This window comes from Dendrobates tinctorius, unplaced genomic scaffold (assembly GCF_039654945.1).
Source record: "Dendrobates tinctorius isolate UK_male_01 unplaced genomic scaffold, ASM3965494v1 ptg000060l, whole genome shotgun sequence".
Lineage (NCBI taxonomy): Eukaryota > Metazoa > Chordata > Amphibia > Anura > Dendrobatidae > Dendrobates > Dendrobates tinctorius.
This window is the reverse complement of record NW_027361728.1, coordinates 34,932,296-34,944,043: the sequence shown is the minus strand read 5'-3', so window position 1 is coordinate 34,944,043 and position 11,748 is coordinate 34,932,296. Positions and strand designations below refer to the sequence as shown.

The 11,748-nt window shown below is 41.1% G+C and overlaps 1 long non-coding RNA gene across 1 annotated transcript; it reads left to right on the top strand.

The window, feature by feature from the left end:
* Positions 1-233: 233 nt before the first annotated feature.
* On the top strand, positions 234-10,084 carry LOC141092757 (uncharacterized). Its single transcript, XR_012232896.1, has 3 exons — positions 234-294; positions 5,572-5,680; positions 9,521-10,084. It is a non-coding gene; the product is annotated as an uncharacterized lncRNA (long non-coding RNA).
* Positions 10,085-11,748: the final 1,664 nt, after the last annotated feature.

Here is an 11,748-nt window from a genome sequence, read left to right as displayed (position 1 = left end):
ATTGTCATCCTTGTTTATTTTCATACATCACTTATTATCACACATATTCTCACTGCATGGTATTTCATCCACGATGTATCACCTACATGTAATCTGTATTTATTACCATTGATACACATTACTTTCCACGCCTTCTCTACGATGATTGGACAGCCCCCACACACCCCCTCACTCTCATAGGCTTACAGTGCATTATATGCCACATGCCCCCCAGATTACTCCACCCCCGGACCAAAGGGGAAGTTGAAACGTGCGTCAGGCTGGACGCCACCCGGATAACAGGAGTTAACAACTGTAAGTTTACACCGCTAATATTTATACCTATAATGCTGTATGAAATCTGTTCAGGCTTTGATATACCACAACTCTAGGTCCTGCTCTTACTGTATTTACATTTTACAGGGGCACTGACCTAATTACTACTATCACTATCATGTACTACTATTCTACTGCATATACTTGACTCCGCTAAAATACCTCTGTGTACTTGCACTTTATTCCTTCTACTTTATGATATTCTGCTGGTTAATAATATATTGTCCTGCAGCTGTTATATGTTATACAGCTGTTTTTGGTGTCATATACAAATTCTACTTTGATCTCTACATACTCATTTTTGGACACTTCTCCATGCAATCTGGGTGTGCGCCCCTTATTTTTATACACGTTTTTAACTTTTGTGTTCTGATATCCTTGCTTATAACCTGATTTAAATAAATAGTTATCTTTAATCACCATTCTGGATGCATTGGGACTTTATTGGTCGCATATGCTGCTCTTCTTCCTTCTTCCCTAGGTTTCACCAACTGTCCCATATAGCCACTACCATAATCCAGTTTCTTTGTTGTGTGGGTAATTTACTACTTATTTGCAGTGTTTTGCATAGTATCACAATACGGTTTATCAATCAACTTGACCCAAAATGTCCCTTGTCTCACCTTTTTTTAGTCTGGGGGGCAATATCCATGGCCCTTTACTAGCCTGAGAATACCAGCCCCCAGCTGTCTGCTTTAGCTTGGCTGGTTGTCAAAAATGGGAGGGACTCCACTCTTTTTAAATTATTTACTTAAATAATTAAAAAAAGAAACATTGTGGGGACCCCTGTATTCTTGATAAACAGCCATGATAAAGCTGACAGCTGAGGGTTGCAGCCCACAGCTGTCAGTTTTGCCATGCTGGTTATCAAAAATAGAAAGAGCCCACGTCATTTTTTAAACTTATTTGTTTATTCATAGTGCCTGCTCTTGCTGTTATTAGAGGCAGCAGTCGCAGACTGATGGGAGTAGTACTCTGTCTCATCAGCCGATGCCTCTTTGACTGGAGGTAAACTTTTTACCCATGGTAACAGCTACTGATTTACACTGCTATTTGACAGAGTGGGTACTGCAGCTCTCTGACAGGCAGTAATGATCTTACCACTGATCACAGGCAGTGTTTGCCGCACTGTCATGCAGATTACAGCTTGGCAAACAACGAATGCTTGGACCCCCAATTCATCTCAATGGGGTCTGGGTTCAGGTCCTGTTCTCATTCCGAACTTTCAGGGGTTTGCCCATCACCAAGTATCTTGATTAGAGATGGGTGAACCCGAACAGTAAAGTTTGGCTTCCGTGCCAAACACCTACTGTGTATGACAGTGCGGCAAACACTGCTTCTGGTGGTAAAATCCTCACCACCGGTCATACAACCACCATTCCCACACTGTGAAATGACAGAGTGAGCATGTAGCTATGATCAAAGGTATAAAGTTTACCTCTGTTCATTGGTGTCAGCTGATGGGATTACTGCTCCTTTCAGGGAGAAACAGTTCGTCAGATGCAGTGAGTAAGCGGAGATGGAGAAGAGGTTAACAAGAATTTACTGAACAATCAATAACAGTAATACTCCACACAGGGAGGTAAAGGCAAAAGCAAAAGAATATACAAGGGGAAGGCTGGAATATCTCCCGACGGCGTCTAAAATGATGCACAAAGTCTCTGGCTCTGCTATGAAGAAACGAGTATCACTGTCACCTGACAGTGCCGAAGGATTCAGTCTTTTTCGCTGGAATGTTGAAACAGTCCTTTGTGGGGATGCCTCAGAAATGGCGCTGGGCATGGGTCGCAAGCACATGCGCAAGCAGCAACAGTCCGCGGTCTGAGTAGTCTTTAAGTAGTTTTTCCGGTATCTCGGGTGAAGCAGGGGTATTTAACGGTGTGGGTACAGACGGTAACTGTATAGCGTCAAGAAAAATCTCAAAGTCAGCACATGGAGGTCTGGAAGCAGAGGATTTGTCAGTAGGGGAAGCGGCGAGGGAGTCAACTGTCTCTTGTCGCCTTCCTGCCAAGTCTGCCACGTTCCTGCGATCAGGTCTCCTTATGTACCCTGTGCCCCCTGCTGTCTGACAGAAAGGTCTCTCCCTCTCAGAGGACAACTCCCCCGTCAACAGTGGTGACAGCCCTGATAGTTCCGGCCTTAAAGGCCACCACACACCGCTGACTCCGTCTTGTCTCACCTTCTTACAGCTCCCATCAGCTTATGCCTGCTGCCACTAATAACAGTCAGTGCAGAAGCAGCTGATGGGAGTATTCATCAGACGGAGCCTGCACTGTAAATAAATAATGAAAAAAAATGGTGTGGGTTCCCCTGTATTCTTGATAACCAGTCAGGCAAAACTCACACCTACATCAGTGACTAGCAGTGCGTTCCCAGCTGGGCTGAACTGTGGTGACCTTGGTGAGATCCCCGATAGCACAGTGAGAAAGTCTCATGGTGCAGAGGTGAGTTCACCACAGTTCACCAGGAGAATTTCACTGCGGTGAATTTGAACTGTGGTTCACATTTGTGGGGTTGATATCACCTTTGTATTGTCCGATGACATCAAGCCCATGGCATAGTAATGGACACCTATCCATTACTTATTCTATAGTTATATTGTAAATAAGCAAACAGCCAGAATAAAGTCCTTTATTTGAATTAAAAACAAAACACATTTTTCCTTTTTTATTTAAAAATGACAAACACAATTATACTCACCTAATGCCCATTCCATTGAATCCCTCATCTCCTGTATAAAACAAAACTAAAAAAAAAACAATATCTCTCACCTGCCTATACTTCTGTCTCATGCTGTAATCTATGTCTGGGGATTACTAGTTTTTAACCTGGATGGTGCCAATATTTGACAGTCCAGGCTGAGAACCACTGATGAATGAGCTGCTGCAAGCGCAGCATCGATGACCTCATCAATGTTACTGCGGGTCATTGAGGCTGCATTCCCAGCCAGGACCCTGAACTGAGATGACCTCCCTCCGATGAGATCATCGCTATCATAGTGAGAAAAAGTCTCACAGTTCAGAGGAGAGTTCACAACATTGAAATTCTCCTGATGAATTGTGGTGAACTCACCTCTGCATGTGAGACTTTTTCTCACTGTGCTAGTTGTGATCTCATCAGAGGGAGGTCACCACAGCTTAGCGTCCCGGCTGGAAAATCAATGCAAAAAACGGGAGTAGAATGCACCACTAAGTAAAATTGAACATGAGCAAACAAATATGGGTGCTGCAAAATGCATGAGAAATTAAGAACTAAAAAAAAGAGAGGTCAATGCATATAGAATGTGCACACCTAGGTCACAGAGTAGAAGAGGCAAATTTATGGACACCAAAGGCCAACAACAGTAAAATCATTGAAAGCTAGATAGCAACACCCCTGTATCTATGGAAGCTAGTGAGCAAACAACAAGCATTACATATCAATACAAGAAATAGTAGCCTTCATATATGATACCACAGGCACTCACAACAGTGCGGCCAGCAAGAAAAAACAAACATAGATAATAGCAGCATAGAAAATAATCATATGTAAGTACAATAAATATCAGAGTATCTGTGTGTGGTGTACAAGACCAGACAAGGAGAGCAATAGTCCCATCAGCTGATGCCAGTGACTGGAGGTAAACTTTCTACCTCCAATCACAGTTGAGGGCTCAAGCTGTTATTTGACAGCGTGGGAACCGCGGCTGTCTGATTGGCGGTAATTGCTTTACCACTGCTCAGAAAAAGTGTTTGCTGTGCTGTCATGCCCATGACAGCATGACAAACACCCAGTGTTCGAGGAGCCATATCGGATCAATTTTTACTTTCTGGTGACATCCGTGTTGGGGGTCCATGCCTGAACAGAAGGTGTTCAGTACGGATGCCGAACTTTACTGTTCGGGTTCGCCTATCTCTGCTTATTATGTTTTTTTTAAAAAACACATTAAAAATATATTCCAATCAAAGATGGTCCCAATTGGTCCTGTAGTGTTTACATTATATACATCTTCCTTGTGACCTCTGCAGCTAATCTCTGGCCTGAACACTGACATGCCATTCATGGCAGCAAACCGGCTTTGACCAATGTTTGTCAGCAATGATGTCACTGATGGCTATGATGTCAACGCTGCGGGATGACAGGGATTACAGGAGTAACGACTTCGGAACAGAAGAGGTTTCACGGAATAATCCTTTTTTTAATATTTTATGTAATTTCATGCCTTATCCCATTATATTTTGTGGCAGGCTAATTTGCTTTGGTTACTAAAAGTGAACAATCCCTTTAAGCAGAGCATTACACATATTTTATAACTGCTATTCCTGAGAGACCATTGTGTTTTTCACACCTTATTTTAGCCTAATTTTAAAGAAGAAGGCTTAGGCTGAAAAGACAGAAGTACTGTACATAGCTGAGGGCACTAACCTCGCTGTTTAAACAATTTCTTTCACTTGTTCTTTTGTTAATAATCAATGATTTTTAGCTTATATGTATAAAAAAGTTGATGCTGTCTATATAACCGGACAGGAAAAATTGACACCTGTAAATGAGATATTCATGTAGCAGAGTAAATTCAATAACCGCAAATAAACATATTTCCACCATTACATTTCTCTTATGTTGTTGTTTGCGCAACCAAGGATCTCAGAAAGGGTATCTTGGGTAATAAAGGATGTCGAGGAAGGGTAATTGGGTAATTAAAGATGTCTTTAAGGCATCATTACATTTGATGGTGTGACCTAAAAATGAAGCCTGGTTCATTTCTTGCTGCTGCTAATGTACAAAGAACGGTAAATATTTACTAATGAAAAACAGAGCATGGGAAATACGTTTTGCAGCTTTCCTTGCTGATATTGTGGCATGTTTAATAATAGAAACAGTCATAGTCATAATTTTAGGGCTTCATAATGTATCAATGATGCATTCAATTACTGGTTTTATTGAAATTCTAGGAAATGTTACTCCACTTTGATTATAAGACTATTTCCACAATCAAGTCTTATTACTGACTCCATTAAGGTTCCAAGATTTACCAATAGAATGATAGATGTTTTGTTCGTATAAACTGAGGGAGATGGGAAATAAGCGAAGCATATTCCAGTTTGTTTAGAGCTTTTCTCATCAAATTCTTTATGTTGCTGCCTGTAAAGTAATGCTCATCTCTGACTGCACCAAATTAATCTAAAGGGAATGTGTCACATATGTTATTTTAATCAAATAGTGAATCACATTATTCACATTGTATTTTTCTTTTTTGTTTTTGTTTCCTTATTGTAGATTTCCTTTTTTGAATGTTATTTGCAAGCATGATTATGGTGGCACACATCCTGCAAAGCAGCTGTTAAGTCCAACTAAAATGAAGCTACAAAAGCCCATATGAAAAAAGGTAACACGCTTTATTAGTTACACAAATTAACATACACGATCTAACATCTTTAAAAATCATCAAAGGTGAGTAGAACACAAAACAACTACATAGATAAGCATGATAATATACAGTTAGGTCCATATATATTTGGACAGAGACAACATTTTTCTAATTTTGGTTCTAGACATCACCACAATGAATTTTAAACAAAACAATTCAGATGCAGTTGAAGTTCAGACTTTCAACTTTCATTTAAGGGTATCCACATTAAAATTGGATGAAGGGTTTAGGAGTTTCTGCTCCAGCTCTGGCACCCTACAGGAAAATCATTTTCCAGTCCCAGTGTGCTGCTGTGTGTGGGGTGCATCACACTTACTTGTGGTCCATAGACTTTCACTGACTCCAGGCTTTCATCTTCCAGGATCTTCACAGCACACAATCCAAGGGACACCGATTACTTTATAACAGTTAAGCTTTTACTGAGCAGTTTACGGTCATTACAATGAAGCATGTAGGATAGGGCACAACAGGTTACAGTCTTTCCCACAAACTTCATCCCTAGCTCTCTGTTTGTGTAGAGCATCCCTGTTGCAAACTAGGAATTCTTCTCCCCTGAAGGCAGTGCACCGGGATTCCATTACTTTCCACCTCTGAGAGTCTGAGTCCATCTTTCCTTGCAACACTGCAGGCTTAGTGCTACCAAAGGTCCCGGGCCCGACATCAATTTGGAGATCCCAAGACCGACAGACAGATCTGCATGGAAGGGTTTGATGGCGATCCACTGCCCCGAGTAACAGCGTCATGTTGACCCCAGTAACCCACTGCATATGACCACTGCTAGAACTTCAACACACTCCTACTAAATTTAACTTGACACTTTCTCAACTTGACACCAACTCTCAGTTCCCCCTCCCCAATCTGGGCTAGCCCTTACAGTTAACCCTGTCTAGGCTATCCTTGTGCAAAGAAAAAAAGTAGGTGGCACTCACCAGTCTTTGTTGTCCATTCTTTATTGAAAGTGGTAAAACATGCTTACTGGGAGAATGGGATGTGGAGTGTATGAGCGACAATGGCAGTTTCGCGCTATTGCGCTTCTATGTTACCGCTTTCAATAAAAAATGGACTACAAAGACCGGTGAGTGCCACCTATTTTTTTTCTTTGCACAAGGACTGTCAGTTTTGTTGTTTTCCTCAGTGAATTACCTGAAGGTCCAGGTTTTATGCCTGCAACTCAATCGTATATTTTCGAAATTTGCACACACCCTGGAGGGAAGAGTGCTGCGATAGTCCAAGCAGTACGGGTTTCTTTTCTGCTTATGTGGCCTGTCAAGGCTATGCTGCAGCCCCAGGGTGATTTGCTTTCAGATAATATACATGACTATAAAATACATTTAACCACTTGGGATGTCAGAGAATGGAACACCATCTTCACCACTCCCACACATTGATACATGAAGAAGTGTAGCGGTTGGCTTCACAGAGGAGAAGAGAATCAGATACTTGCTTCCACCTATCTACAGTTCATCATAGGATAGGTCAATGTGAGCAGCATTTAAATTCTGTGCAGCTGGCTTATTGGAGCAGCAGCTTCAGAGAGAAAATAAGATATTAATTCTCCCTGCAGCTGCTCACTTATAGTTATCAGGGCACTGCAGCGAGCTGTTAGTTACTTCTCACTATACAGTGTGTGCTCTAGTCAATCCCTAACACTTTGATTGAAAAAATGCTATGCAGCATATGTATGAGATGAGGCGTCCATGAATCTTACTTGTTTTACCAGCACATCGCACTGATGCTCGATTGTATTAAGTTCATGCCTCTGCAGATCATAGCTATTTTTGCGGTATGAGAATGATTTACTGTATTTTTCGGACTATAAGACGCACCAGACCATAAGACGCACCCCAAATTTTCAGAAGAAAAATAGGGAAAAAAAATTAATGCGTCAAATGAGGGTCCGTCTTACAGCCCAAATTATTCAGTTTACCTGGGGGGGTAGGGTGTGATATGGAGCGCTGGTGGAGTGAGGTCACAGGAGGTGGTCTGGCTCATCCCTGGCTGGTGCAGCAGGTTTGGTGGTGTGGGGGCTCTGCCATTTTGTGAAAGCCCCCACACATCCATCCTAGGCTGATGGGCGGTGATTTGGCAGATGATCGGTGGTGCAGGGGCTCCGCCGGCATTGGTGGAAATCTCGGAGCCCCCGCACATCCATCACGGGCTGGTGCGGCACTTTTGCAGGTGATCGGCGGTGCGGGGGCTCCGCCGGCGTTTTGTGAAAGGCCGGAGCCCCCCGCACTTCCATTTTCCTGAAGCACAACTCAGCATTACAACAATGGAAGTTTGGGGGGCTCCGGCCTTTCACAAAAAGCCGGCGGAGCCCCTGCACCACTGATCACCTGCAAAAGTGTCGCACCAGCCCGGGATGGATGTGCGGGGGCTCCGGGATTTCCACCAATGCCGGCAGAGCCCCCGCAGCACCGATCATCTGCCAAACCGCCGCCCTTCAGCCTCGGATGTGTCTCCTGGTAAGTGCATCTGGACCATAAGACGCACCCCCATTTTTCCCCAAAATTTTTTGGGAAAAAAGTGCATCTTATGGTCCGAAAAATATGGTAAGTTTAGACATCTCAGACCAGAAAAAAATGTCCATTTTCAGCTATATTGTTATCCAAGTCCATTTTTTACATCTGTATGATATCCATTTTTATATACCATCATTTTCCTATCTTAAGAATTATAAAGTATTCCTAAAAATCGGATGCCATACGGATGATTCATGTGAGATAAATATATTTTTGCACAAGCATAGACTCATTTGAAAAGGCTAGTCCATGCTGTGATTATTTTCATATGGACATTCAGACACTTTTGTAGATGCAAGGAGATAGAGGAGGTGGTGCCAATTTTTTTCCTACATAGCTATAAAAAAACAATAGAGAATAGTATGTATTAAGGTATGGTTCTTAACATAGCAAGAGAGGATGCTGTATAGTAAAGGATGGCTCTATGTATAACAAGATAGGAAGTTAAGCAATAAGGGATAATACTGTACATAACAACAGGGAGATGCTATGTAATAAGGGACAGCACTATACAAAACAAGAGGTGACTGTCAGGATTTCACCACTTACGTGTCCTAAGGAGACTGTGAATGACAGTTCAGTCGCTCTATAGGATCAGGGTCATGCTGGGCTGTCAGTATTGTAAGTAACAACTCAGCTGTCCAATCTGGGCAGCCAGGGGGTTTCCTCCAGGTGTCACCAATTCAGGGTGATTACCTGGCTATTTAGCTGGCTAGCAATGGTCAGACTCTTGCATCTTCAGCCCCCCACAAATGTGCTCTCCTCACTTCTCCACTTCTTTATAATTACTTGTTCTCTCCTCCAATTCATTACAATTATATATCTTCTAATCTATGTCATTACAATTATAAGTCCTCTCCTCCAATTCATTAGTTACATTTCCTTTTCCCAACTGGTATAGGCCTCTTCTGGCTGGTGGGTGGTATGTGCTAAATGATGCAGCCAGCATGATGACATGTATGTTATTGTTCTGGCTCAGTCATAGAGAAAGTGCTGGGTAGGAGGCCAAGGTAATTCTGTAATTCTTTATAGTGGCAGTGGAGCTAAAGGAATGCTCTGTGCCTGCCAATGTACACAGCTGGTAGCAAAAATATATTATAATAAGGGCAATATTATAATGGCCCCCAATAGCCCTATACTGTTCCTATTATTAACAAAATACTGTATTTTAATGCTTTGTGTCGTTGCACATTTTTCTTTAAAAAGATTTTCTATTACCCTTAGGAATGGATGTTTATTGTTATTTAATTTTTCTTTCTCTGATTTTTGTCATTAGCAGGGCCAAGGTCCAGCCTAACCCTTGTATAATGCACCTGTAAACAAGAAGAGGAAAAAAAACAGCTTGTGTCTTCAGTGAAGCAGCATTCCAACAATTTCACTGATTTCAGGTGCGAAAGAAAATTGAAACCTCTGTTATTTTGGTTGCAATGGAGAAGAGAAAAGAAAGCGCTTGATTGCGGCGTTCAGATATACTGTTATCTATCATAAGCACTCATTAAGACAATTGTTTGTATGATTAAGACATTATTTGTGTCATCATCTTACACTTACAGATTTTGAAAATGGAGAGAAATTGAAAGTTTCTTCTCTAAAAATGTGAAGACAGCAACCAATAAAATAAAATAAAATAGAAAAAAGAAAACCTCATTGTAATCTGTCCTCATTCTTAATATTGGGTCAATAAAGAGAAATTGTAGCCAAATATGAAATGTCTCCCATTCGGATTCTTATTCTGCAGTCTCCATGAAGTAGTGCTATAGGGCATAATGCTGCTCAATATACTCAGTCATGTTCCATGTAAACAGAAATCTGTGGGTTATTGGATTCATTACAATTAGATATTGTCACGCTGTATTATTGAGGGTTACTGCAAAGCAACACAAACCCCACTAGATGGCAGCAGAGTGGAGGATGAGCATAATATCCTGCAATGATGCTGACCAGCAGAAATACAGCAAAGCAACCACTAGATGGCAGTGGAATAGTCAGAGAGCCGAGTCGATACCAGAAAATAGTGCAGTACAAAGGGGAAATCCAAGACAAAGTCAGAAGAGAGAAAAAGGTCAGTGCCGGTCAACTAGCTGAACTAACAGATGGTCGAGACAGGATTAGGACAGGGACGAGCTAAAGTCAAATACCTGGGAATCCAAACACACAGGGAGATAAGGAGCAGGGTCGTGTAGGAGGAAGGTCAACAGACACGAGTAAGGTCAGATAAACGCAGCAGGACAGATCAGGAAACTTACCAGAGCCAACTAAACATGCCGAATGTACGCAATATAACTGGCACTACACACAGGTAGCAGCACAGAGATAAAGCAGCCCAGACACAGGAACAAGGCAGGGAAAATTAACCCCTGACATGACCAGACCTGGAAAGGAGAGACAAGACAATAACCCTGCTTGTATCATGACAGATATTACATATTAATGTTCACAAAAATATCAGAGAGACATGTTTGTTTTTGCTCTGAGTCACAGATCAAAATTACCCATACAAGTCTATGGGCTCAGGAAACATTACTGACAACACATATTGATATTCACGTGCAATCTGTGTGCCGTCCACTGTCCATTTTTAACATTGCAATGGCAAAAAGAAGCTCTACAATTTTTTTTTCTTTTGGTATACGAGAAAATCACTGCTCAAACACTAATGGCAAAAACTGACTACATGCTATTGAAAATCATCTCCAAAACACATGAAAATCGGTCATTTTTTTAACGTATGAGAAAAATCACTGACGTCTGAATAAGGTTTTAATTTGAAAGGTTAAAACTTTAACCTTTTTTCAACAAAGCTTTTTTTTGCCCCATGAAGGTATACAACAGAGCTTGCTTTTACTCTTTGAAGAGTTGTAATTTACGATACATGTGCTAAAAAATGACAACATGGTAAAAATGTCACAATAAATTTATTGTGTGTGTGTAAGAACAATTATGGTGATACAACTTTAATAAAAGGATTTGTTTTACAACTTTTGAAAAAAATAAAAAATATGCTTTGTTTCACCTTATTCTGAGACCCACTTTATTATTTTTCCATTGATGGAGCTGTTTGTTTTCTGTTGAGCGACCTGTAGTTATTTTTAATGATACCAATTTTGACTTGCATTTGCTTTGAAGACTTTTTATTCCACTTATACGGGGAGTTGAGGGGACCAAACAAAGTCAAGTCTGACACTTGTATTTCTGACAGTGCTCTCTGTATACAGTGGGGAAAAAAAGTATTTAGTCAGTCAGCAATAGTGCAAGTTCCACCACTTAAAAAGATGAGAGGCGTCTGTAATTTACATCATAGGTAGACCTCAACTATGGGAGACAAACTGAGAAGAAAAAAATCCAGAAAATCACATTGTCTGTTTTTTTTTCATTTTATTTGCATATTATGGTGGAAAATAAGTATTTGGTCAGAAACAAGCAATCAAGATTTCTGGCTCTCACAGACCTGTAACTTCTTCTTTAAGAGTCTCCTCTTTCCTCCACTCATTACCTGTAGTAATG